Raw genomic sequence first — 25,318 nt, forward strand, 5'->3', positions numbered from 1 at the left:
CTTGTTTGAAGTAGGTTGTCAAATGAATTTTTTTCTCTAGCGTGAGGTAAGCCATCTGGGAAGTTGTATTCAAGCTTGCTCCCAGGAATATAATTTGTTGACAAGGTACCAGGTGTGATTTCTTTTTGTTTATGGTGTACCCCAGACAAGTTAGCACCCTTTGTACAAAGGCCAGATGATTCAAAAGTATGTCCTGGTTTTCTGCCTGAATTAGACAATCATCCAGGTATAATATCTGAATATTTCTTTGCCTGCAAAATGCAATAACTGGAGCTAGGCACTTTGTGAATACCCTGTGCACAGTAGATAAGCCAAAGGGCAGTAGTGCAGAGAACTGATAGTGCGTGTAGCCTGCTTTGAAGCGTAGGTATCTTCTGCAAGATTCCCTGATTGGGATGTGCAGGTATGCTTCTTTTAAATCTAGCGTTGCCAACCAGGCATCCTTGCCTAGCATAGGAAGTAATCGGTGAAGAGTCAGCATCTTGAATTTTGGAATCTCCAAAAAGGAGTTTAAAGTAGACAGGTCCAGGATAGGACGCCATGAATTGTCTTTTTTGGGTACCAGGAAAAGTCTCCAGTAGAAACCTTTTCCCTTTTCCTCTTCTGGTACCAGTTAAATAGCCCCCATACTTAAGAGAGAAAGTACTTGTTTTTGGGCCTCTGCCCACTGATTTGGGGGTAGGTCTGGCCACACGCTTGGTGTTGGCAACGTGTGGAAGTGAAATCTGTATCCCTGGGACACTATATTTAAAACCCATTTGTCCTGGGCAATGAGTTCCCAGTTCTTTGCATGAAGAGCAATCTTCCCCCCAAAGGGGCAGTCAGTTGATAAGTGCTTGGAAATTTTAAAAGGAAGTCATTGAGACAGTTTACCACAGGGGGGAAGTCTTATTACTCCCAGATTTGGAAGTGGAGGCCCCCCACTACTTAGTCCTGTGTGTCCCCTGGGACTGAAACCTGGGGGTTTTTGCTGTGTCTGGGTTTGGCTTGAGAAGACAGGGGCTAGAAAGGACCAACTCTTAGGGCCAGTGCCTACTAAATCTAGAAGGCTGAACTTGTAAGAAATCTTTAACAGTTTGCATAGATTTAGCTTCATCTTCCATCTTTTTAAGAACTTCCTCGGCCTTGTTGCCATACAGGTGGTACTGATTTAAGGGAGCATCCAACAATTTAGCTTTAACACGATCAGGCAAAGATTGCTCCTTTAACCAAGCATGCCTTCTGAGCACAGACCCAGTAACAGCAACCCTGCAAGAGGCCTCTAATGAATCAAAACCACGCTGCAAAGTATGTTTTCCAACTTGTTCAGCAGAATGCATTAAATCCTGTACTACTTTATTTTCCACACAGTCAGGAATCGGCATCATTTTCTGTTTAAGCAATCCAATAACATGTTGCTGATACTTTAACATATGAAACTGGTAGTTTAAAGCCCTAATGGTCAAGGTTGCAGAAGTGTAAACCTTCTTACCCCACCTATCCAGAGCACTGGAGTCTCTATCAGAAGGGGTAGCATTTTTAGCAGTAGAAGCCTTAATGCCCTTGGGTCCCTGTGAAATAGTCTCTGGATCCGCAATAGGATTTTTAAAAAGGAACTTGTGTGACTCAAGGACCCTGTAGTATCTGTCAGGTTTTCTGGGAGCAGGAGGCAAGGAATCAGGGGCCAAACTGATTCCGAAAAAGCATCATCAACAATGTCTAGTACAGGAGGAACAGCTAAAGGCCTATGCTGAGGTAGGAGTAAGAAATCCCTAAGCCTCTTTTTTGAATCAGAAAAATCCCGGCTTTCCCAGTGGAAATGCTCCCTTAGAGTATGTAAGGTTTCCCCAAAAGAAAAATCCTCTGGAGGGGAAGCAGAGGGAATGGAGTCCTCTACATCAGAATCCTCATAAGTAGATAAGGGCAAATCCAGATCATCAGAAGAATCAGAAAAAAACAGAATCATGGTCAGAAGATTCATAAACAACTTCAGTCCTAGGCCTCTTAGAAAGGGGGGGTTGGCTACCCCTGATTAGAGTTATTAGATCTTCAGCCATTCTTAACATTTGTTTTTTAGGCATAGAGGCCTGAACATGTGGCCTGGGCGTTGTTTTTTTAAGCATGGTTTGAGATTTAGGCCTAAGTGAAGAAGGAGGCGTCAGTTTAATGTGCAAGTCCATAGGCCTGACTACACCCTCAGAAGTCGGTGCCTGCACAGCGGCTCCGGACCCATCCAAAGTAGAGACATCCGCGGGTTCCATAGTTGAAGCATCTCACGGCATACCGGACTCCGAATGGGTCTCAATAGGAGGCCTGCGAATCAGAAGTAGCGGGTATCAGGGGCTGCGAAAGTGCCTCACTGAGTACCGGTGAACTGACAACTGGCTTAGGAGAAGTGTCGTTGGCAGTTTTGGACCTCGGCGGCCTGTCCATGTCTTTATCTTTGCGTTTTTTTGGAATCCCGGTAGTTGAATGGCTAATTGATGACATTTCTGGATAATCAATCCGCGAACCGAAATATTTAGAGGCGAAAATATATCTATGATGGATAGTGCGCTGATTAAATAAAGCACAAAACCGACAGCAAGGTATGTCGTGGTCAGGGCCTAGGCAAGGAGTACAGTACAAATGAAAATCTTTATGAGGTATTTGCTTTCCACAAGTAATGCAATTATTAACATTTACTGACATCGGTAAGGAGCAAGAAAAAGTTTCCCCAACGGGGTACTTAGCTTTAGTTGAAGACTTTGGTTCTGAAACTCAAAATCGAAAATTTCAGGAGTCAGCCAACCGGCACTTGCGAACTGCTTCTGCTTTGGGCACCGCGCCACAAGAAAGACAGATGTAATGGCGTTGACTGCATATTTTATACCCCTGACGTCATGGAAGAAGGGACAGCAACCGACGCAGGACCCAAGACTTTGTTAATCAGGCCGACTGAGGGCTACCTGCAAGTAGATAACCCAAATGTAATGACTGCAACAGTGAAACACGAAGAACATCCTCCATGATTCTTTTGCAATCTTGATGTGAAAGTAAGAGCCTTGAAGGTTCAATGAACACATCCAGTCATTTGCAATGAGAGAGAGCAGAATTGATTGCACACTGATTATTCTGAATGTTTTTTCTGTACATAACTATTTACGAAGCTGAGGTCCAGTATGAGTCTAAGGTACTGACTTTTCTGTGGAACCAAAAATAACTCTGAGTAAAATCCTGACCCCCCATCTAGTCTGGTGGGACCCACTGGATGGCTCAAGTGAAGCTCTCTCTATTTCTGCTGCCTTGGCCTGATTGGGGAGAACATCCAGCAGTGGTGTTTTGGGCTCTGAGTGTGTCAGAAAATGATACAGTAGCTTCTAGATATTATCTCCTGGACTCATTTGTCCTGTGTGATGACCTACCACTCTGCTGGGTAGAGGAATAGGCAACCCTCAACCACCTCCAAAGGGAAGCAGTCTGGCAGACTTTCACAGATACTGCAGTCATCTGTTGAAGAAGGGTCTGTGATATCCTTAGTTCTGTGGACCTCCTCGGCCTCTGGGCCTGCATCTATTGGACTGTCTCTGCCTCCTGCCATGACTGGCCCTGTCAGAAGATGAGTCAAACTGTTGATGTTTAGACTCCATAAATTAGAATGAACAAGGGTCTCTTTTAGTTCCTACTATATGATCTCTGGGTAACCTCAAATTTCTTTTTGATAGCAGAAAGAGTCCTTCTATCCTGTTTGCACTTCTGCATCATTTTCTTCACCAACAGACCAAACAAGGAAAATTCAAAAGGGAGCAATGGTGAAGGACACGCTGAAGTGATCCACAAAGTTGCAACCATGAGTGGCATCTCATTGCTATGCTAGTTCCAGCAGCCCTAACTATTCCATCTGCTGCATTATCTATGAGCATAAAAACGCTGAAAGAACACCACGGCTGTAAGACCAAAAACAGTTTAATCACTCAATGTGGACAAGCGCTTTCACGTAGCTAAAGTACACTTCTTCAGATCCTTAACTAAAATACAATGATACCAACATTTATATACATTCACATGACCATAAGCAATCAAGCAATTAGTTAAAATTATCATTTAAAAGGGAAACCCCCATCTCAACTATTTCAGGGAACGTGCATCTAAAACAGACTTAATATTAATATTACTATTCAATCCTGGGGTTAAATGTGCCCTTAATCTAAAAATCCACTTCAATTCTATTCTCAATAGGTAATTATTATTATCCCCCTCCCTCAAATTAATTTTAACTTGCTGCAATATTCTGAAGTCAAAACTATGCCCTTTCTGTTCTATGATGTGCTTTGCTAAGGCGTTTTGTATATTTCTATTCCTAATTTCATAGCTGTGTTGATATATTCTATCTCTTAAACATTTTATGTTTTTTCCTACATAAAAACATTTACAATCATTACAGCAAGCAAGATATATCACATTTACACTGTCACATGTTCAAAAACAAAGTTAGTGTAAGGGTGCTGAAAAACCTGCTCCTCACTTATTAATTGACACATCTTACATTTCCCACATGGATAGGTCCCATACCGTTCACTAGATGTTCCCATTTCTTCTCTCCTATTCTTTGTTCCACATAATAACCGCTTTAAATTTTTACTATTTCTATAGGAAAAATTCGTTTTTTCACCTATAAGGTTTCTGGTTTCATCATCTACTGTCAGAACCTGCCAATTCCTTTTTATGATATCTGTTACTATTCCATTGTCTACAGTATAGTTCATGTTAAACCTTAATTTGCATTCCTTGTTTTCTCTATCTCCCTTGTTGATATTATAGGTGCAGTTTGTCTTACTATCTTCACATTCTAAACTTTCTCTCACCTTCTTTATATCTTTCTCCTTATAGCCTCTTTCTACTAACAAACTTTCCAATTTTGTCATTTCCTTCTGTTCATCATGGGGAGAGCTGCAAATTATTTTTACTCTCTTCATTTATCCTTTCGTTATTTTTAAACACATGGCTTGGATGCATACTATGACGTTCCAATATGCTATTTTTCCAACTATCCTTACGATATAAAGTAGTGTTAATTTCTCCATCCACGCCCCTATGTATTATGTCCAAAAAATCAATTTTATTATATGACCAATTCATTGTAAACCTCAAAAAGGATGTTGTTGACTGTAAATATATAACATATTCCTTCAATGAATCTATATCCCCTTCCCATAAAAGAAGGATATCATCAACAAAACGTTTAAAAAATATAACATTCTTACTAAAATGATGTTGTGTTAAAAATTGTTTTTCCCAAATATATACAACTAAATTTGCATATGAATTAGCACACGATGTTCCCATCGCCACTCCCCATTGTTGTAAAAATAATTGTTTGTCAAATAGGAATACATTATTCGAAAGCAGCATATCTAAAAGGGAACAGATCAAGATAATTTCATTATTCTCCATTCTTCTCATCCTAAGTATGTTCCTTATTGCTTCTATCCCATATTCATTAGGGATCACAGTAAATAGACTTTGTACATCTAGTGTAACCATTAGATATCTTTTCTTTCTTAACACCATCATCTTCTCATTTAGGAATTGTAAAAGGTCTGTAGTTATCTTTGAGTATATTGGGAATGTCCCTCACTATAGCTCCCAATTTACTTTCTACATATAAGGAAATTGGTTCCGTTAACCACCCTCCACCATCTACTATTGGTCTCAAGGGTGGTTTTAACAAGGATTTATGTATTTTGGGGAAGCCCTTTATACAAGGTATCACAGGTTTTTCAACCAATAAAAAATTGTATAACTGTTCATCTATCTGTCTAGTCATAAGAAGATCATATAAGTTATCCTTCACACTTCTAATAACAGTGGCATAGTCACATTGTTGTAGTGGTTTGTAGACATTATCATCACTTAACATATAGTGCATAGAATCAACATAATCATTTGCATTCATCACAACTATTGCTCCGCCCTTATCGGCGGGTCTAATACTTATAGTTGCATTACTCTGTAGTGACGTCAATGCCATTCTCTCTTTTTTAGTAATATTGTTATAACCACTTCCCCTTGTTCCAGATAGTCTATCATATATGTCCCTCTCACACATTTTTATGAACAGTTCAACATGTGTAGGCGGCTTCGGAGTAAAGTTACTTTTTCTTTTAAACATATTGTCACATAATCGTTTGTCACCAGAATCTTTAAACAACAATTTTAAAGATAAGTTCCGACCAAACAGTCTTAAATCTGTTAACAGATCACTTACATACAGTAGGAATAAATGTCAGTCCTTTATTCAGAACACGTCTCTCATGGTCATTCAACGTGTAATCAGATAAATTAACAACCAGGCCCATTACCGTCTCGCCCTTCGGCTCACATTCTCCATCTCCATGGAATTCTTTCTCTTCCTTCTTCCTCTGCTCTCCGACCGTTGCTGGTATATCCTTTGCCTGACCGGTAACGGTAAAAAACGCTCAACAGTGTGAGGTGCAATCTGCTTCGGTCTAGCTCTCATTTCCGTTTGGAGCCTTGCTTCCTGGTTAGGTGGAGGGGTGGAATTAGCTTGAGAAGCTGTTTCCTGATTGGATAATGGAGTAGGACTCACTCCTACTCTTGTCAAGCCATCTAATAAGTTGTTTTTTTCATTTTTTTGCCGGTTGTCAGTAATTTGCAACAAATTGGTAGTCTCACTTATTATCAGTTCATTTTGCACATGTTTCTCATTTGTATTGGTGACGGCCTTTTCTTGTGATGTTATATCACTTATTTCAATGGGGACTTCTGTATTCAAATTCAACCGTCTCCCAGAACTTCTCGACCAAGAAAAAACATCACCAGCAGCAAAGTCCTGATGGTCACGCTGGATTTTGCGTTCTTTACTTTGTTTCAACTTATTCTCATAGCAAGTTATATTAATGTACATACTATTTAAAATATTGTCATATATTCCACCTTGATATTGTGTTAAAATATCTTTATGTTTGGTCGAAATACGTTAAGTTCATTTTCAATCGATGAGAAATAGTCTATCAATAATTGAATGTATCGATAGCTCAAGTCTAAATTCAAGCTTTGCCATTTACTTAACTCAGGATGTGCATCGCCATAGGAGGGCATGCATAACACTCTCATGCCTCTAGGAACTACACGAAAGTGTAAGCAAGCCTCCATGTGCATTCTCTGCCATACTAGTCTCTTATATTTGTATAAGTCATTCTCAATGTCTCTTACCGCCAATAAAAAATCTTGAAAATTGGCGCCATCATTCAATGTCAAGGCTGGTTCCATACTGTCAATTCTCAGCGCTAGAAGTGGATTTTCAACATCAGGTGATATGACATTGTCCCATCCTACTATCACTTTCTTAGTAGATAGATGTTCTAGATCCAGGCACATACTCCAATTTAATATCTCCTTCTTCTGCCATGTGGAGGTTGCTGTACGTTAAAGCCAAACAAGCCAAAAATATGAGATACAAAACGACAGTCACGACCCAAAGTTCTAACAGCTTAAAAACAATATCTATGAGCATAAAAACGCTGAAAGAACACCACGGCTGTAAGACCAAAAACAGTTTAATCACTCAATGTGGACAAGCGCTTTCACGTAGCTAAAGTACGCTTCTTCAGATCCTTAACTAAAATACAATGATACCAACATTTATATCCATTCACATGACCATAAGCAATCAAGCAATTAGTTAAAATTATCATTTAAAAGGGAAATCCCTGTCTCAACTATTTCAGGGAACGTATTACTATTCAATCCTGGGGTTAAATGTGCCCTTAACCTAAAAATCCACTTCAATTCTATTCTCAATAGGTAATTATTATTATCCCCCTCCCTCAAATTAATTTTAACTTGCTGCAATATTCTAAAGTTAAAACTATGCCCTTTCTGTTCTATGATGTGCTTTGCTAAGGCGTTTTGTATATTTCTATTCCTAATTTCATAGCTGTGTTGATATATTCTATCTCTTAAACGTTTTATGTTTTTTCCTACATAAAAACATTTACAATCATTACAGCAAGCAAGATATATCACATTTACACCGTCACATGTTGCATAAAACCTTGGTTCAAAAACAAAGTTAGTGTAAGGGTGCTGAAAAACCTGCTATGCTGAAGGACACGCTGAAGTGGTCCACAAAGTTGCAACCATGAGTGGCATCTCATTGCTATGCTAGTTCCAGCAGCCCTAACTATTCCATCGGCTGCATTATGCATGAGGTGCATGAAGAGGTTGGTGATACTGGATATGATTATCAAGGTCGTCTCCAACTGTTTCCTTGACTCAGATGGCAGGGGAGCTTTCAGAGTAAACAGGGATAGTTGTATCATATCTGTGGGATAGTTCACAGCTCTTCAAGTAAAAATGCCTGAAGCATATGCCTACTTCCCCAGGCTATCCACTGCTCAACTCCTTGTTGGGGGAGGGGATAGAAGCAGAGTCTTTGGACAGCTCTCTCAGTAGCTGCCATCACAATGATGGAGTCAACTGTGGGGGACTTTAACCCAAAGACAAAGAAGCATTGTGCAGAGTCGATTAATTTTATTGGGTTTAGGAAGGACTTCTTCATAGGTGCCAGGGTCCTGCCATGGCCTCTTAACTGCCAAGTCTGTCAACTTGTCAGCTGGAGGCACCATCCAGGAAGTAGAGTAGACTGAACCCTAAGTTTCAAAAAGCACTATCTCATCCTGAGAGGGAACGTCACTGGGCCAAGATCCTCTCTGATGCATATGCTCCAAAATCTCGCCTTATGAAGTATCTTTAGGAGGGAACTGGAAGGATCCTCCCTGTTACCCGCGTTAGTATCCTATGTCAGGGACTCAACGGGTCATCTACATGCTTCCTCTGGTTACATCAGGGGAAGTGTCATCTGACTCCTCAGAGAACTGTGCCTGCTTTTGAGCAGAGGTTTAGAAGTTTAAGGGTAGAGTCTAGCCTAATAACATCAGATAGGAGGAAGGCAGGGTAGAATGGGAGCCATGGGGTGACACCAACTTTGATTGGACCCAAACATCTGATCTAACCTCCACTGGATCACAGGACCCCTCACCAGTTGCGGGATCTATACCTCCCTTAGGAGAAATTACTGAAGCTGAAGGTGGAACCCCTGATGTCAAGAAGGTGGAGGGCCTCAATGAGGTGATCTGGATCAACAACTCAAAAGGTGAGGCCAAATATGAAGCCCCAAAGACAGTGCTGAAGTCCGAACTTCCATTCCTCGATTCCTGGGCTGCATCAACTCCAACAAGGTCAGAGTCGAATGTGATGGATCCACAACCCCCCAGCATCAATGCCAAGGGGAGTGTCAGTATCAGGGCCAAAGGTCCTATGTGGAAAGCCATCTCAGAAACCACCAGAGCTGAAAGGGAGACCACAGAAGGACCTAGTATAGGAGGCATCTAGGTAGGTCAGACTACCTTCATCTGTGTCTTAAGAAACCTCCACATCAGACATTCCAAGTCTGCTTCTGAGGTACTTTTGTACAATCTGAAGGATAATGAACAGCACTGACAGTGGTCAAGACTGGAGGTGCTGATCTGCTTTTTCTCAGGATCCTTGGTTGTTAGGCGAATCCTGTACTAAAACTGGATCCAATGGCTCTGGATTATTACTTCTCCTATTGGCTAGGGCTATAGACCAGAAGCTGGCACAAATTTCACAGTCCACAAATAAATGTGGCACACCCAAACCACCACACAAAGGTCATATGTGCCTTTGCAGGATCTTGTGTCCACAAAGTGAACACTTCTTGAAACTGCTCTGCTTCTACTTGTCCATCACAAAACAATAACAGCACAAAAAACACATTTCACATTTACAAACCCTTAAAAGATGTATTTAGTCAAGCAAACACTCTATTAAATTACACAATTTATTGAACTGCTAACTATAAAATTATGTACACATTAGTTATCCAAGTCAAACTAACTACAAACACTATGTTAAAGAATGGGAGAAGCATAAACTTTTTGATAAAATCAAGTTATGCCCTCACATTTCAACCAAATATTCTTATCTTTGGAACTGTAAGGGCTACTAAAGAAATGTAATTGGCAAACTCTTCAGCATGAACTATTTTATAGTGGTAGTATTCTTTAGGTTCAAGGTCTTAAACTGGATTTTGTAAATCATAGTAAACAAGAACCATTAAATGTCTAATATTTTGTAAACACCTTACAATATTTCAGCAACAACACAAGTTACACCCACTATCAGCAGCATTTTGTTTATCCTGCTGAGAGCTTTCATAAGCAGTTCTGTCTGTCACTTCGTTTAGTTAATCTGAGAAATACTAAACTTACAATAATAGAAATAAACATTATATAAATAACAATTAATTTGTATTTACTAGTACTACAGGCTGAGTATTAATGAAATTGCATTGTCCATCATGAAAGATTTCATCTTAAAGATTACAATAGCTTGCATGCAGCATTGTTTTAGAATTGTTAATGTAAATATGAATAGGTAATATTAGACATCTACAACCGTCAATGGGATATAAATAGAGAAACACCAGGAGGTGCCACTGGGCTTATTGTCATAAAAGAGCAATTTACAGAAAAAGAAGTCGACATTGGGAAATGTATAGCGAGGAAAGGGTCAAAACTGAAGAAATTTCAAGCTGAAATACTAAACAGAAAAGAAAAAATATCCTAAATACAAGCTATAATGTAAACAGATAGATATTTAGCAATGATAACAAATATATACAGAGGTAGGTGAGGAGTGGAGAGACAGATCTTTTCGCTGTGGCAGCGAATGAGATATGAAGTAACCAGAGGAAGTGGTGCATTATGGGAGAGAAAATTCTTAAAGGGGCTCCAGGCTAGAGCACTAATGCTGCCAAGTGACTTTAGGACCCGTGGGCTGAATGAATAGGATTGCACGTTAACTTGTAATCTATACTGATGCATTAAAACTGCTTCAACTTGTCAGCAAATTTGTTAAAGACACTGATTAACTAAGAATAAAGAAATTCCTCTAGTCTATTCCATCAGAATTATGAGACTGTCAGTCTCCACATGGGGAATCAAGACATGCAGAACTGGAACACTTTAGTATAAAGAGTGCACTCCTTACTTATGAATACAAACAGGTTATAAAAGAAAACTATACTTGTTTTCAGGAAGGCCTATGGCTAAGCAATGTGAACATCAGTGGTGTATGTTGCCATCTAGTGGTCATAATTGGAACTCAACGTTAAAGCTGACAAACTCATTCAACCTCCATACTTGACAAAGTTTCTTTCTTTTTTTTTTTTTTTTAAATTTGCCATAATATTTCTTCTTTTTTTTTTTTATTTTTTTTTTAATTTGCCATGATATTTCCCCAGTTCCAGAGACAGATCCAAGACCTAGTAAATACTTTTGTCATTTAATTAAAAGTCTGATTTAGGGATAAACAGTTACAGTCTTACTCTAGATACATAATCAGAAGTATTAACCAGTTTTGATGGTGGGTTATAACACTGATCTTTTAAACATACACACAACACAGGGCCAGTCTTAGGCCAATTGGACATATCTGGCCAAATAAGGCTCCTCACTAGGCCATGACACTTTTATCCCTTATGTGGTCTGGGCATTTGACTGAGAGAGATATTACAGCAAATTACTAGGCATTTTCCTGCTGTTGCCTTTCTCCTGTAGTAGATACAAATCTCCTAAGTGGCACAGCCAAAATTTACTAGTGGCTAGTCAAATACTACTAGTAACTGTAGGTTCATGCCTCTTGCATGGTTCACAGTTAGTTGCTCCCACTCCCACTGTAGTCAGTTGTTGCCGAGTGCTCAACAGTAGTTTCAACCCCAAACTCGTTGGATTAACCATCTTGTTTTCTTTTTTTTTTTTTTAAACAGCTTTATTGAAAACATTAATATAATGAACAGATATTTTGAAAAAAAATTGAATAAGTTGAATTTTTAAAGTACAATATTTAAAAAAGAAAATATTAATACAATAACTATAATAGCACAGAAAACTATATACAATGATGTTTACTATATATCAAACAACAAGATCGATTAAGTTAATTTTGGCAAGAGAAAAATAAAGAATAAAAGATAAAAAAAAAAGAAAGATTACTGTATTAATCATTTATCCAGTTCTTTAACTAATAATTCATGTATATTTTCCCAACCACCATCTTGTTTTCTGAACAGCTCCAGTTACGGTCTTGGAAGATAAGACAAGGCTTAATTTGAGACTGACAGAGAGGCAACACGTTTTATTTTGCTTCTTTTGCTGATATTGGGTTTATGATCGTTTGCTAGCAAAAAGAATTGCAAGAAATAACTGTGGTATAGTAAATCTCAAGAGTATGAAAAACATTAGTAAGCATAAAATATCAGATACTCTGATGTGAAATAACTTCTGACCTCTGAGATGTGACAGAATGTTAGCAATTCAATAGCATAGCAGAGAAATGTTTGCTGCAGTCACAGCTAAGAGCAAAGTAATCCCAGATAAGTGAAATGTGTAGTGAATGAGTGTGTGCGCGCGTGTGGGGAGGCAGAGGTGGATAGAAAAATCGATTTACGTATTAGTGCGACCACATTTGCAACATGTGATAAATCTTCATGTTTGACTTAAAGTATGTCTGTTAACTCTAAAAGGTTGCTGCTGTTGTGGGATATTGTTAATGGGTTTGGAAGAGGAATAAGGGGAACATTTCTGTTTGTATGTAGCGTCCTTTACAGACGTCAGGTCATGAATAATGCGATCGACATGCCTGCTCCTTGTCAGTGCAGACAAGAATGATGGTAATTTTATTGTGGAACATGTTGAATGTGTACTACTCAGAATGGGAAACAAACTCCATACAGAAAATGAAGTACTGGGAAAAATTAAAACACGACACTTGCAATCATGTCAATAAATTACAGTTTGGACATTGCAACTGTAAGCAAGAAAGTGTACATTCACACTCCTTCCATGGATCAGAAACCCTGCATTCCCAGCTCTGATCTTACCAAACGTAAGCTACTGAGGAATGTACGGGGTGAGTTTTGCTCGGCAATAATCATAACAAGTACATTTGCCTGTAAGGAGTAGTAACACATTTCACTGGCTTTGAAAAGTGGCACTTCTCTTGTTCAGACCATGGTGAGTTGGAATTTCTCGCAACATTTACGACTGTAAAGTAGCAGTCATGTGTTTACTTCGGCCAAGGGCACTACCTGCAAACAGCAAATTTGCCATGTTTCCTGTTCGTATGTGCAACACAGTGTGACCCAAAACTGGTTAACAGTTTACAGTACCCTTCTTCCATTAACAGACATAGTTTCGCGGCAAACAGTGTAAAGTATGCCGCCTCTGAAAAGTGGTTGCGATAATAGGCAAGTACCAAAAAATCATTCACTTAGTTGAAAGCTGAACAGTAACAAAAACATTTTAACACTTTATTGTACTTCAGGAGTTTCAGAGTTACACATAAATTAAGAGGGCAAGCACACATTTGAAGCTACAGAATAGCTGGACTAGACTGGTCAGAGTTTTAGATGGAAATGCATTATTAAAAGCTGAACAAATTGAGTGGTTTTGCATGTTTTCCTTAAATCCATGTGGATTTCTTTATGGTATTCTGATTTTTTCACAGTTTGCCAAAACGGTGATGCTTAGTGATTACATTATCCATGCAAGTAATCCTTACTGTTGCTCTTGTGATATGGGTGGAAAAGATCTGCATGTATTAGTCTAATTACCTAATTTAACACCAGCTTTTTGTAGTGTTAGTGGCTCAACAGGAAGCACACTTGACCTTGGTGTGGGAAGTTGGATTACTTTCAAATTACTAACACTGCAATGCAGCAAAAGGGGGGAAGGGGGGTTACTGCAGTACTGTGTGATGTCCCTAGGATAAGACATTAAATTGTTTTCCCATCCTCCAGAGTTGATAATAGCTCAGGTGATGCAAAAGATCTCATGGCACTTATCAAAAAGAGAAAGGACTCAATATTATTGCAACAGCAGTACTGTAAGAACAAGCATGCACAGAGGTATAAGACAGGATAATATGTAGCATAAATCAATACAATCATACAGTTATAAGCAACAATTAAAGTAAAGCAGATAAGAGAGAGAACAGAGAAGTACTGTAGAAGAGCTGTATTTACACAAAGTACATTATAAATGCTGCGAGACTGGTAGTAGGTGGTTATCGGGTCAGAAAGGGGTAGAGGTGAACAGTAAAGTACAGTTGTGTACTACTATAAATGTAGATGTTCGAGTGTATTCACTGTTGCAGTCATTACTCTTGGGTTATCCTGCTGGCAGGCTACCCGCAGTCGGCCTGAATTCCAAAGTCCTGGTCCGACGTCGGTTACTGTCGCCTCTTCCCTGACGTCAGTGCGCCAGGGGTATAAAAGATGCAGCCGACGCCATTTTCTTCAGTTTTTCTTGCCCCAGATGTCAGGTGCCCCCAAAAGGGTAGGCTAAATATATTATGCCAATAAACATACATGCAGTAAAGAAACATTTCCTTCATCTACAAGCAAATACACCACACAGGTTGTATAGAATAGAGAAGTACAGATAAACCCCAGCAAAAGAAAAGGGGACAGTGGGAGGGTAACCTGGACTGCAACAGTGAATACACTCTGACATCTACATTTATGGTAGGTACACAACTGTACTATGTTCATCGTGTTTCACTGTTGCAGTCATTACTCTTGGGTTGAATTCCAAAGCTGAGGATGGGTGGCTGGGCTAAATAGGATTAGGAGAGGCTATGAGGCCCTGCAGAACTGCAGTGGCATAGCCTGCTCTGGATTTAGAGTAAAGAGTTAAGTGGTAGTGCTTTGTAAAAGTGTGCACTGAACTCCAAGCTGCAGCCTCTAAGATGTCTTTGGTTGGTACTCCTCTGAGGAAGGCTGCTGCTCTGGTAGAATGAGGCCTAATGCCCTTAGGCACTGATTTGCCATGCTGAGAATAGCAGAAATGGATGCAATGGCCTATCCATTTAGAAATAGTCTGTTTTGAGATAGCCTTTCCTTGTGGTCCTGCAGCATATGACACTAAATGTTGCTCAGTCTTTCTGAAAGCTTTATAGGTTCATAGGTTCATACTAGGCTATCTGCCCTAGGGCATTTATAAGCCTAGCCAGAGCATGTTTGGCTTTCGCCACCCATTTTAAATTAATTTTGCTATGCCCTTTTTCGAGGATAGTATACTGTGCCTCTGTCTAACAGTGACACAGAAGTGAAACCGGGGGTAAACCTACGATCTCCCATCCACTCATCAAGATTCCTCTTGAAGAGGGTCAATGAGGGACTGTGCATAACCTGGACTGGGATTTTATTCCAGAGTGAAGGGAGCCTCTGGGTTATGAATCTGTCCCTCCAGCATGTCCTATTTATTTCAGTGCTGAGGTTCAAGTCTCTCAAGCACGTAGCTCGATGAGATTTGGATTTTCTGAGGTGCAGCATGTCCATTAATTCCGGGTTGGACATGGCTTTATACGTCAGGCACAGATCGCCTCTGAGCAGGCGGTATGCCACTGAGTAGAGCTGGAGTTTCTTTAACCGGGCAGCATATGGCATCTATTTGAGCCCTTTGATCCTCTTGGGGAGGTACTTTTGGGGTCTTCCCAGTTGCTGCAGGTGTCTGGTAAGGTACATCCCAAAAGGGGCATTGTACTCAATTATGGGCCTGATGAGGGATGAGTAAAGAGGCACAATGACCTCCCCTGATCTAGATGTGAATCCCTTCATGATTAGGTGGGCTATATAAAATGTTTTTCTAGCCACTTTGGCCACGTGGTTGTCAAATGAGAGATTGCTATCAACTTGGGTCCCCAGGTCCCTAATTACTTCTTCTGTACTTAATGGATTACCACCTATGTGGTAATTTGTGGGCACTTTGTTTTTGCCAAAGGGGATGACTATACACTTTTTGGCGTTTAGCTTAAGGCCATGGCTCTGGCACCAGTTGTCTGTTTCTATGAGGCCCTTTTGGAAGATGCTTGTGTTGGCTGGAGAGTCGATTATGGCGCCCAGTTTGCAGTCATCTGTGAACTTGGTCAGCCACAGTCCTTCCGTGTTTGCCTGTACCTCCAAGAAATATATACCGAACAAAAGAGGTCCCAGGACTGAGCCTTGTGGGACGCCACTTGTAACTGGTTTGGAGTCTGACATGGCTCCAGCAATTCTAACCATGTGGGTTCTGTCCTTGAGCCAGTTTGCAACCCATCTAGTGACATAGGGGTTTATATTTAAGCTGGTGAGCTTATCTATAATGCCCGAGTGGGGTATTGTATCGAAGGCTTTTGCGAGGTCGAGGTAGGCTGTGTGGACCACCTTCCCCTCGTCAATGGCCTTGGTGACTGTTTCAAAGAAATCGACCAGGTTTAAGAGGCAGGATCTGCCCTTAACAAAGCCGAACGGGGTAGGATCCAGTGTCTGTAGGTCCCCAATATCTTTATTTATGAGGTCCATGATGATCCTTTCCATAGCTTTGCAGACCAAGCTAGTCAGGCTTATGGGGAGATAGTTTCCAGGATCCGTTGAGGCACCACCTTTGTGGAGAGGGACCACTGTTGCTGTACGCCACTCTTTGGGTACATATCCTGTAGTAAGGCTGAGATTGAATAGTAGTTTTATGTTTGGGTTTAGCTCTTCTTGGAGTTCATGTAGGACACAGCCCGGGACACCGTCTGGTCCCATTGATGCTGTGTTTTTTGCTTTGGAGTGGGCGGCTCTTACCTGAGCATCTGAGATGTCAGGGGGGCAGCACTCTGCTGGGAAAGATATTCGCCCTTTTGGTGGGGTGGGGTGGGGGGTTTGCGCTGAACCTGTCAGCTAGGATGTTGGCAATGTCTGTGGGTTTGGTGTATTTTTTGTCATTTTGGACTAATTCTGAGCATATCTGGGAATTCCCATCCAGGTTCCTAACATAACTAAAGAAAGCCTTGTGATTATCCTTAGTGTCCTGTGCAATTTTTCTCTCTAAGCTGGCCTTAGACGATTTTATGAGTGCTCGTAGTTTTTTGCTAATACTGATCAGAGATGCCTTCCCTTTTTGGGATTTTTCTCTATCATGTAGTAGCTTCCTCCTTCTATTGTATAGTTTGTTTATGGCTGGGGTCCACCAGACAGGATGTCTGCCTTTGGAGGATTGGGTCTTGGCTTTATTTGGGATTGCATGATCCATGCATTCCTGAAGGTGTTCATAGAATGCGTTTATAAAGGATTCTGCGGTCTGGGCCGTATTTTCCACAGGCCCGGGGGCTTTGAAGGATTCCACCTCGGTTTTGAGGAGTGTGAAATTTGCTTTAGAGAAGTTTTTCACTGTGGTTTTCTGGGCAGGGGGTGGGGTCGGGATGTGAACATCCAGTGAGATTAGTTTATGGTCTGATCTTACCAGTGAGGGATACACTTCTGGTCTGGAGCATAGAGTCCCCATGTTGGCGATGATCAGGTCCAGTATGTTTTTCCCTCTTGTGGGAGTGGTAACAAGTTGTTCCATAGCATTTGAGTTTATAAATTCTAGGAAACGTTGGGCTAGGGTGTTGGAGCTAGAGTAATGCTCCCAGTCTATGTTTGGGTAGTTGAAGTCGCCCAATATAATGGTGTTTGGAGAGACCTTCATATTTTCCAGTGTTCTCAGGAAGGTCAAGTGGGGTTCCTGGGTTTGGGAGGGTGGTCTGTAGCAGGCTATAAACTGGAAGGCAGTTTTACCCACTGTTAGTTGCACAAGGATAGTCTCTGATGCTTCGTGCTGTGCCACCAACCTGGAGGTGTGGGTATCTTTGACTAATATTGATACCCCCCCCCCTCCTTTTGTGGTTCGGTCCAAGTTTTGGGTCCGAAAAGCATGGTATGAGGTATAACCTGGTAGTGCTGGGGTGCTCTCGGGAGCCTTGAACCAGGTTTCTGTTACTGCACAGATATCGATGTTCTCCATGCTAAGGAGAGTTTCGAGTGCGTGCATCTTGAGGTTTAGACTTCTGGCGTTGAGTAGCATTACTCTTAGTTTCTTATCCCTTGTGATACCTATGGAGGTGGGTTTGTCTTTTGAGCCTTGCCTAAAAGGCACTATGGGGTAGCAAGAGCCTTTGCCAATATCCGAAAGCCCAGGGGTGACAGGTGCAAGCCGTCCCTAGCGAAGCATCGTGGCTTGTTGAGCATGTCATCCCAGGCTGACAGGCATTGGATCCCCTTTGAATGACACCAATACTTAAGCCAATTGTTGAAATTGATCATCTTGTCTTCATATTGTGGCATAATTCTTGGTGAGGGTAAGATGCTACTCAAGGTCAGGGTCATACCGGCCTGGGCTACATGCTCAGAGAGCTCCTCTATGTCTCTTTTCATGTAGTCCAGAGAGGTACGTCTCAGGTCATTCACACACCAGCATGGACAATGACCGAGTCATATTTGTACTTGCCTTGGAGTGACCTGAGTTCGTGTGTTATGTGGCGGATCCTAGCGCCCGACAGGCAGCTCACCGTGACCTTCTCCTTGTTCAGCCTGGTGAGCGGGACGTCAGTGTGCCTGATGATAGAGTCACCTATTACAAGTGTATCAGGTGTGTTGTTTAGCCTTAAGGGCTGTGACTGTTTGGCACACTGGCTTTGTGAGCTATATGTTGCACGTGTTTTGTTTTGGGGTAGCGGTTGCTTGGGTGTCTGCTTTGGAGGTCTCTGCTGCTTAGGCAGATTTTTATTTAGAGCCTCCGAGTATGTTTTGTGTGTTTATGTGTTTGGTTTGCTGTCGTGGTAGGTCTATGTGAGACTGGAATTGTAGTGAGTGTGGTTTCCTTCTCCTCCTGACTGGTTACGCCAGTACTGAGTTGAGAGAGCTTAGCCTCCAGTTTAGTTCTGTCCAAGTAGAAGCGTAGCTGCCTTTGTATGTCCAAAGAATGCAGAATTTTCTCTCCCTTGTTCTGTGGGTTTGGATAAAAGGTAGGCAAGTGAATGGTTTGGCTGAGGGCCACACTGGACACCACCTTAGGCATAAATGTTGGGTTTGTTCTCAGAGAAACCCTGTCTGGATGAAAAATGATAAAAGGCTCCACAGCCATGAGTGCTTGTAACTCTGAGACTCGTCTTGCAGAGATTATTGCTAGGAGCAGAGCTGTTTTCCAGGATAAGAATTTTATATCCGCTGTTGAGGCTGGCTCAAAAGGAGGCAGTGTGAGTTTTTCCAAGACATAATTGAGGTCCCATGCCGGAATTGGTGCTCTCCTTGGAGGCCTGATGTTTTTGGGCCCTCTGAGGTACTGCCTTATTAAAGGATGAGAAAAGATAGGTGGTTCCGTATTGTAATGGGCTGAAATGGCAGAGGCATGAATCTTAATTGATGAAAAGGAAAGGCCTTTGTCCAGCATCTCAGTCAGGTATTGCAAAATCTGAGGGATATTTGGTACATACGTGTCAATGCCTTGTTCCTGGTTCCAAGCACAGAATCTCTTCCATTTTTCTGCATAAGATTTTCTGGTACTGGGCCTCCTGGCCTCCAAGATAACATCCATAACAGCTTTTGAAAGAGGAGTGTTCTGAATGGCTACATTATCCACCATGCTGCCAGATTTAAGGTCCTGAGTTGGCTGTGCAGGATCTGATTGTTTTGTTGGGTCAGCAAGTGAGAAGTTTGAGGCAATATCCATGCTGGACCTTGAGACAAGCTATTTAGGACTGGGTACCAGTGCTGGTGTGGCCAGTCTGGTGCAATCAGTATCATTTTTGGCTTCTCTTGTCTGACCTTTAGGAGTACCCTGGGAAGAAGAGGCAGTAGAGGAAAGGCATATACTGTTAGAATTTTCCAGCTGAAGGATAGGGCGTCCACTCTCCATGCTTGTTTGTGATAAATCCTTGTGCAAAATCTCTGTAATTGGCAGTTGTGAGGGGAAGCAAATAGATGTATGTCTGGGCATCTTCATTTCCTTGTTATCATGCTGAAGACTTGCGGATCCAGTTTCCACTCGTGGGAATCCATGAGGTTTCTGCTTAGCTCGTCTGCCAGAGTATTTGTTTTTCCTGGCAGGAATTGTGCTTGCAGGTGAACTTGATAAGTCAATGCTGTGTCCCATAAGGTCATTGCTTGTCTACAGACGGGGTAAGAATGTGTACCTCCCTGCTTGATTATGTACCACATGACCGTAATATTGTCTGTCTTTATCGGTAGCTGTCCTGGATGAAGTAGATCCTTGAAAGCTGTCAGGGCATTCTGAACAGCTAGCATCTCTTTTTGATTGATGTGAAGATGCATCTGGCTTGCAGGTCATGTGCCCTGAATACATTTTCCTGCCATATGGGCACCCAGGCATAATCTGATGCATCCGTCGTCAGTGTCTGTCTGGCTGTGGGTAGAGTGACTGGCAGACCCTTGTTGTGGTGACAGGCCTGTGCCCACCATCGAAACTCCTGCCGCAGGCAGGGAATGAGGGTAATTACTGTCTCCAGGCTGTGGCAATGCTGAGTCCCAACACTTTTTAGATACCATTGTAGCTTCCTCATATGCAGTCTGGCATATGGAATTAGTAGAATGCAGGATGCCATGAAACCCAAGGCCTGCAGGATTTTCCTTGCAGATAACTGGGTCTTTGTTGCCAACTTTTTGAAGTAAGAAGTCAGTTGCTTTTGTTTGTCTGGTGTGAGATAAGCCATCTGGGCAGTTGTATTTAAGCTTGTACCCGGGAATATTATCTCTTGAGAGGGTACTAGTTTTGATTTCTTTTCGTTTACTGTGTACCCTAGGCAAATTAGTAATCTTTTTACAAACGACAGATGCTATAGAAGACTTTGTTCTCTGCTTGAATAAGGCAGTCGTCCAAGTAGGGATATATTTAAATGCAATTACTGGTGCCAGGCATTTTGTGAAGACACTGGGCACAGTAGATAAGTCAAAGGGCAGTGCAGAGAATTGGTAGTGCATTGAGCCAGCTATGAATCTGAGGTATCTTCTGCAAGATTGTCTGATTGGGACATGCAGGCATGCCTCTTTTAGGTCCAAAGTTACGAGCCAAGCCTTCTTGCCCAGCATGGGCAGTAGCTGCTGTAGAGTCAACATCATGAATTTTGGAACCTCCAGAAACGTGTTTAGTATAGACAGGTCCAGTATTGGTCTCCAGGTTTTGTCCTTTCTGGGCACTAAGAAAAGTCTGGAGTAAAATCCTTGCCCCTGCTCTTGTGGTACTTGTTGAATGGCCCTCATGTCCATGAGGACTGTAATTTGTTTTTGTGCCTCAGCCCATTGATTGTGTGGCAGGTCTGGCATACCTTTTGCCCTTGGTAGGGTGTGAAAATGGAACCTGTAGTCTTGGGTAACCATTTGCCAATTTGATGAAAAAAGTGCTAGTTTTCCTCCTAAGGGGGCTACCAAAAGAAAAGTGCTTGGATCTGGCAGAGGAAAGTCATTGGGACTGTTTCCTGTAAGGTTGTGATTTGTCTTCTCCGCTTTTGGAGGTAGGAGCACCCCATTGTTTAGGCCTGTATGAGCCTTGGGGCTGAGATCTGCCTCTAGGACATCTGTATCTGCCTCTTTGTGTTCTGTCTGACACTGGAAAGGACCAATTTTTAGAAGGCCAGTTCCTGCTAAATCTGGGTGGCTGTACTTGTAAGAAATCCTTAACTGTCTGCATGGATTTCGCTTTATCCTCCATTTTCTTCAACAACTCTTCTGCTTTAGCACCAAACAAAGTATCATGCTGTAATGGGGCATCTAATAATTTTGCTTTAACATGATCAGGCAAATTCTGTTCCTTTAACCAAACATGCCTTCTAATAACAGAACCTGTAACAGCGGCCCTGCAAGAGGCCTCCAGTGAATCATAACCACATTGCAAAGCATGCTTTCCCACTTGTTCAGCTGCATGCAATAAATCCTGCATTTCCTTATTCTCTGAACATTCAGAATTTGTCAACATTTTCTGTTTAAGCAGTGACATTAAGTATTGCTGATATTTGAGCATATGAAACTGACAATTTAAAGCCCTTACAGCCAAGGTAGCAGAAGTGTAAACTTTTTCCCCCATCTGTCCATTGCCCTAGAATCCCTATTAGAGGGAACAGGGTTTTTTGCAGTGGAAGCTTTGACCCCTTTGGGACCCTGAGATATAGTTTCTGGGTCAGCAGCGGGGTTTTTATATAGGAATTTATGAGAATCCGGGACCCTGTAGTATCTGTCTGGCTTAGCAGGTGCAGGGGGTAAAGAGACAGGGGACAGGCCGGACTCTGAAAATACATCATGTACAATGTCTAGAACAGGTGGAATAGCAAGGGGTCTGTGCTGAGGAAGTAGCAGAAAGTCTCTGAGCCTTTTCTTAGATTCAGAGTAATCTTGGCTCTCCCAGTGGAAATGCTCCCTCATGGTATGCAGGGTTTCCCCAAAAGAATAATCCTCAGGAGGAGAGGCTGAAGGAATGAATTCTTCAGCATCAGAGTCCTCATAGGGAGGAACAGAATAATCCTGTTAAGAAGAGGAATCAGAGGAAATAGAAACCTGATCAGAAGAATCATATTCTGTCTCTTGCCTAGGCCTCTTATCAGGAGGGGGATGGGAACCCCTGATCAAAGTAATTAGGTCTTTGGCCATTTTAAGCATCTGTTTTTTGAGTAGGAGAATGCTGTACTTGTTTCTTTGTCTTTAGAGCTGCTTTAGTCTTTGAAGCTGAAGATGATTTAACATATAACTGTGTAGGTCTGAAGACACCCTCAGAAGCCAATGCCTGCTCAGCGGCTCCGGACCCATCTGAGGGAATGATTTCTGAGTGTCCAATACTTTGAGTATCCAGAGGCCCAGTCGGCTCCACGTGGGAGTTGGAAGTGGCCTGTGGCTCTGAGGTAGCAGGCGCCAGGGGCTGCGAAAGCGCCTCACTGAGAACCGGCGAACCAGCGACTGGCCTAACGGAAGCCTCGTCGTCGGCTTTGGACCTCAGATGCCTATCCTTTTCCTTGTCTTTGCGTTTTTTGTAAACTCCGGTCGTCGGCTGTTCCGATGGCATTATATAATTAAATCTTCGGCCAAAGTAATGAAATGCAAAATCGAACCGACGCTTAATAGTGCGTTGGTTAAATCTAGCACAAAACCGACAGCTAGCAACGTTGTGGTCAGGGCCTAGGCAAGGAATACAGTAAGAGTGAAAATCCTTATGAGGTATTTGTTTCCCACAAGAAATACAATTGTTAACTTTTTCCTGACATCGGTCTGGAGCAAGAAAAAAGTTTCCCCAACGGGATACTTAGCTTAATGAAGACTTCGGTTCTGAAATTCGGATTTGAAAATCTCAGGAGTCGGCCGACCAGCACTTGCAAACTGCTTTTGCTTCAGGCACCGCGCAGCAAGAAAGACTGAAGAAAATGGCGTCGACTGCATCTTTCATACCCCTGGCGCACTGACGTCAGGGAATAGGTGACAGCAACCGACGCTGGACCAGGACTTTGGAATTCAGGCTGACTGCAGGTAGCCTGCCAGCAGGATAACCCAAGAGTAATGACTGCAACAGTGAAACACGATGAACATCCTAACTTTCGAACAATGCGTCCACTGTCATAAGAAGGTCCTTCTTTACTGCACAGCGTATAAGCAAAGGGACTGTGTCATCCCCTTTACTCAGCCTTCAATAAGCCAATCATGTAGAATAATGTATCTCCTTTGGCATGTAACTGAACAAATGCATGCAATAACTGGAATGCCCACAGAGATACTGCACTAAAAGGATACAAAGCCTAAAAAAACATGGACCGGCTCAAAGATGTGAACTGTGTCTAGCATGCAAGGTATCCCAACCCAATACTGATGGACCTACTGCACATCAGCAAGTCAATTGGCATCAGAAACATCCAGTCCGAAGATCTGATACTCTTCCGCTACATCAACAGGATGGTTTGGAGGGACAGGTACATCTTTCAGAGGATACCAGTACTCTGGAACAGATTCCTCATCCATGTAAAACAAAGCTCTTCCCTGTCCATATACAAGCACAACTTTGATCTATGTACGAGTAATAGAAAATATATCCCAAAACTGACCCTGCTCATGTACTACTAATGGACAGAGACAGCTCCTATATGCTTTATCCCATGCATGGGCCCTCCTCAAATTATCTATGGTATTCTCAGTAGGGGTAATACGTAAACATCTACAATGGGATGGGTAAGGCCAATCTAACACCAAAAGGGGTAGGATAATTCAAGCACCAAAAGGAAAATTGGCTACGCTTGAAGTGGCCTGAAAGAGCAGCTAGCATAGTACTTACCTATGAATACGGAGTTTTGCATGGCTTTCATGAGTTGACATTGGTGGTGCCAAATGGCATGTTTTGATAGGTTCCTTAGCTGAATTAAGTTTTGCCTCGTTTCTGGACAGAGGCTATTTTTCCAGGTATACCAGGCTTTGTCCCTCAATTTAAACAGTGCTTTGAGTTCAGTGGTGAACCAGTCATTCTTTACTTGGTTTCTACAATCTAGAGATAAGTGGGAAGCAGGAAATTTGTAGAATTCTCAGGGCTGAGGTGAAGGATTCTGCTGCTAAATTGGGATCTAATGTGTTTAGAATGAAAAACCATTTGACGGAGGACATGTTATAATTGAGCTTTTTTATACTGGTGTCAGATTTTATTCTGAAATGGCGCAGTTTTGGAAGGCTTTTCTTGCATGGACAGATTAAAGAGAAGCTTATGGGGCAGTGATCATTAAGGATGGGTGGATGATGATACTTGTGACCACGGAGGGGTTGTTGGTGATGACTAGATGAAGGAGTGAGTAGTTGTTTGTTAGGAGGTTTGATCATGTGAGAGGCTGTACTAATTGTTTAAAACTGAAGTCACCTAGGGTGTCTAGGATATCATTATGCTAGGGACAGTGTAGGTTTAAGTTTAAATCGCCGGGTTTATATTATCTTGTTGAAAGACATGCTCAGTGAACACTTCATCGACAAGTAAACAGCGAACTCTGTAATCACCGAATGGCCAAATCAGCGACTTTCTTTCCCAGGGGAAAAAAGCGCTCTGCCTAATAAAAAATGAACGTTCAAACCCTACATAGTGGGGGCTGTGCCCCTCCCCACACCCCCTAACTATATATACCAACTCAGAGATCGCACTACAGTGGGAAAAAGGGCAAATTCCCAATGACGATCAAGCGCTTTTTCCCCTGGGAAAAAAGTTGCTGATTTGGCGATTACAGAGTTCGCTGTTTACTTGTCAATGAAGATGTGTTCACTGAACACATCTTTCAACAAGATAATATAGACCTGAAATCGCCAAGTAGAAAGAAGTTAGAAATGTTTTTGATGGCGGAGGTTATCCTGCTTTGAAAGGTTTTAAAATTTTCTAAGGAGCTGGGGGGAGTAGACTACTACTAAAGACAGTGAGTGTTGGTCCTTAGACAATATTTTTACTATTAG

The 25,318-nt window shown here is 41.9% G+C and overlaps 1 protein-coding gene across 2 annotated transcripts in view; it reads right to left on the reverse strand.

Annotated features, from left to right (window-relative positions):
* The window catches only part of EXOC6 (exocyst complex component 6), a 1,799,203-nt gene that overhangs the window by 1,459,513 nt on the left and 314,372 nt on the right, over positions 1-25,318 (reverse strand). The window lies entirely within an intron of this gene.

This window comes from Protopterus annectens, chromosome 14.part0, assembly GCF_019279795.1.
Source record: "Protopterus annectens isolate FY-2018-M chromosome 14.part0, PAN1.0, whole genome shotgun sequence".
NCBI lineage: Eukaryota > Metazoa > Chordata > Ceratodontiformes > Protopteridae > Protopterus > Protopterus annectens.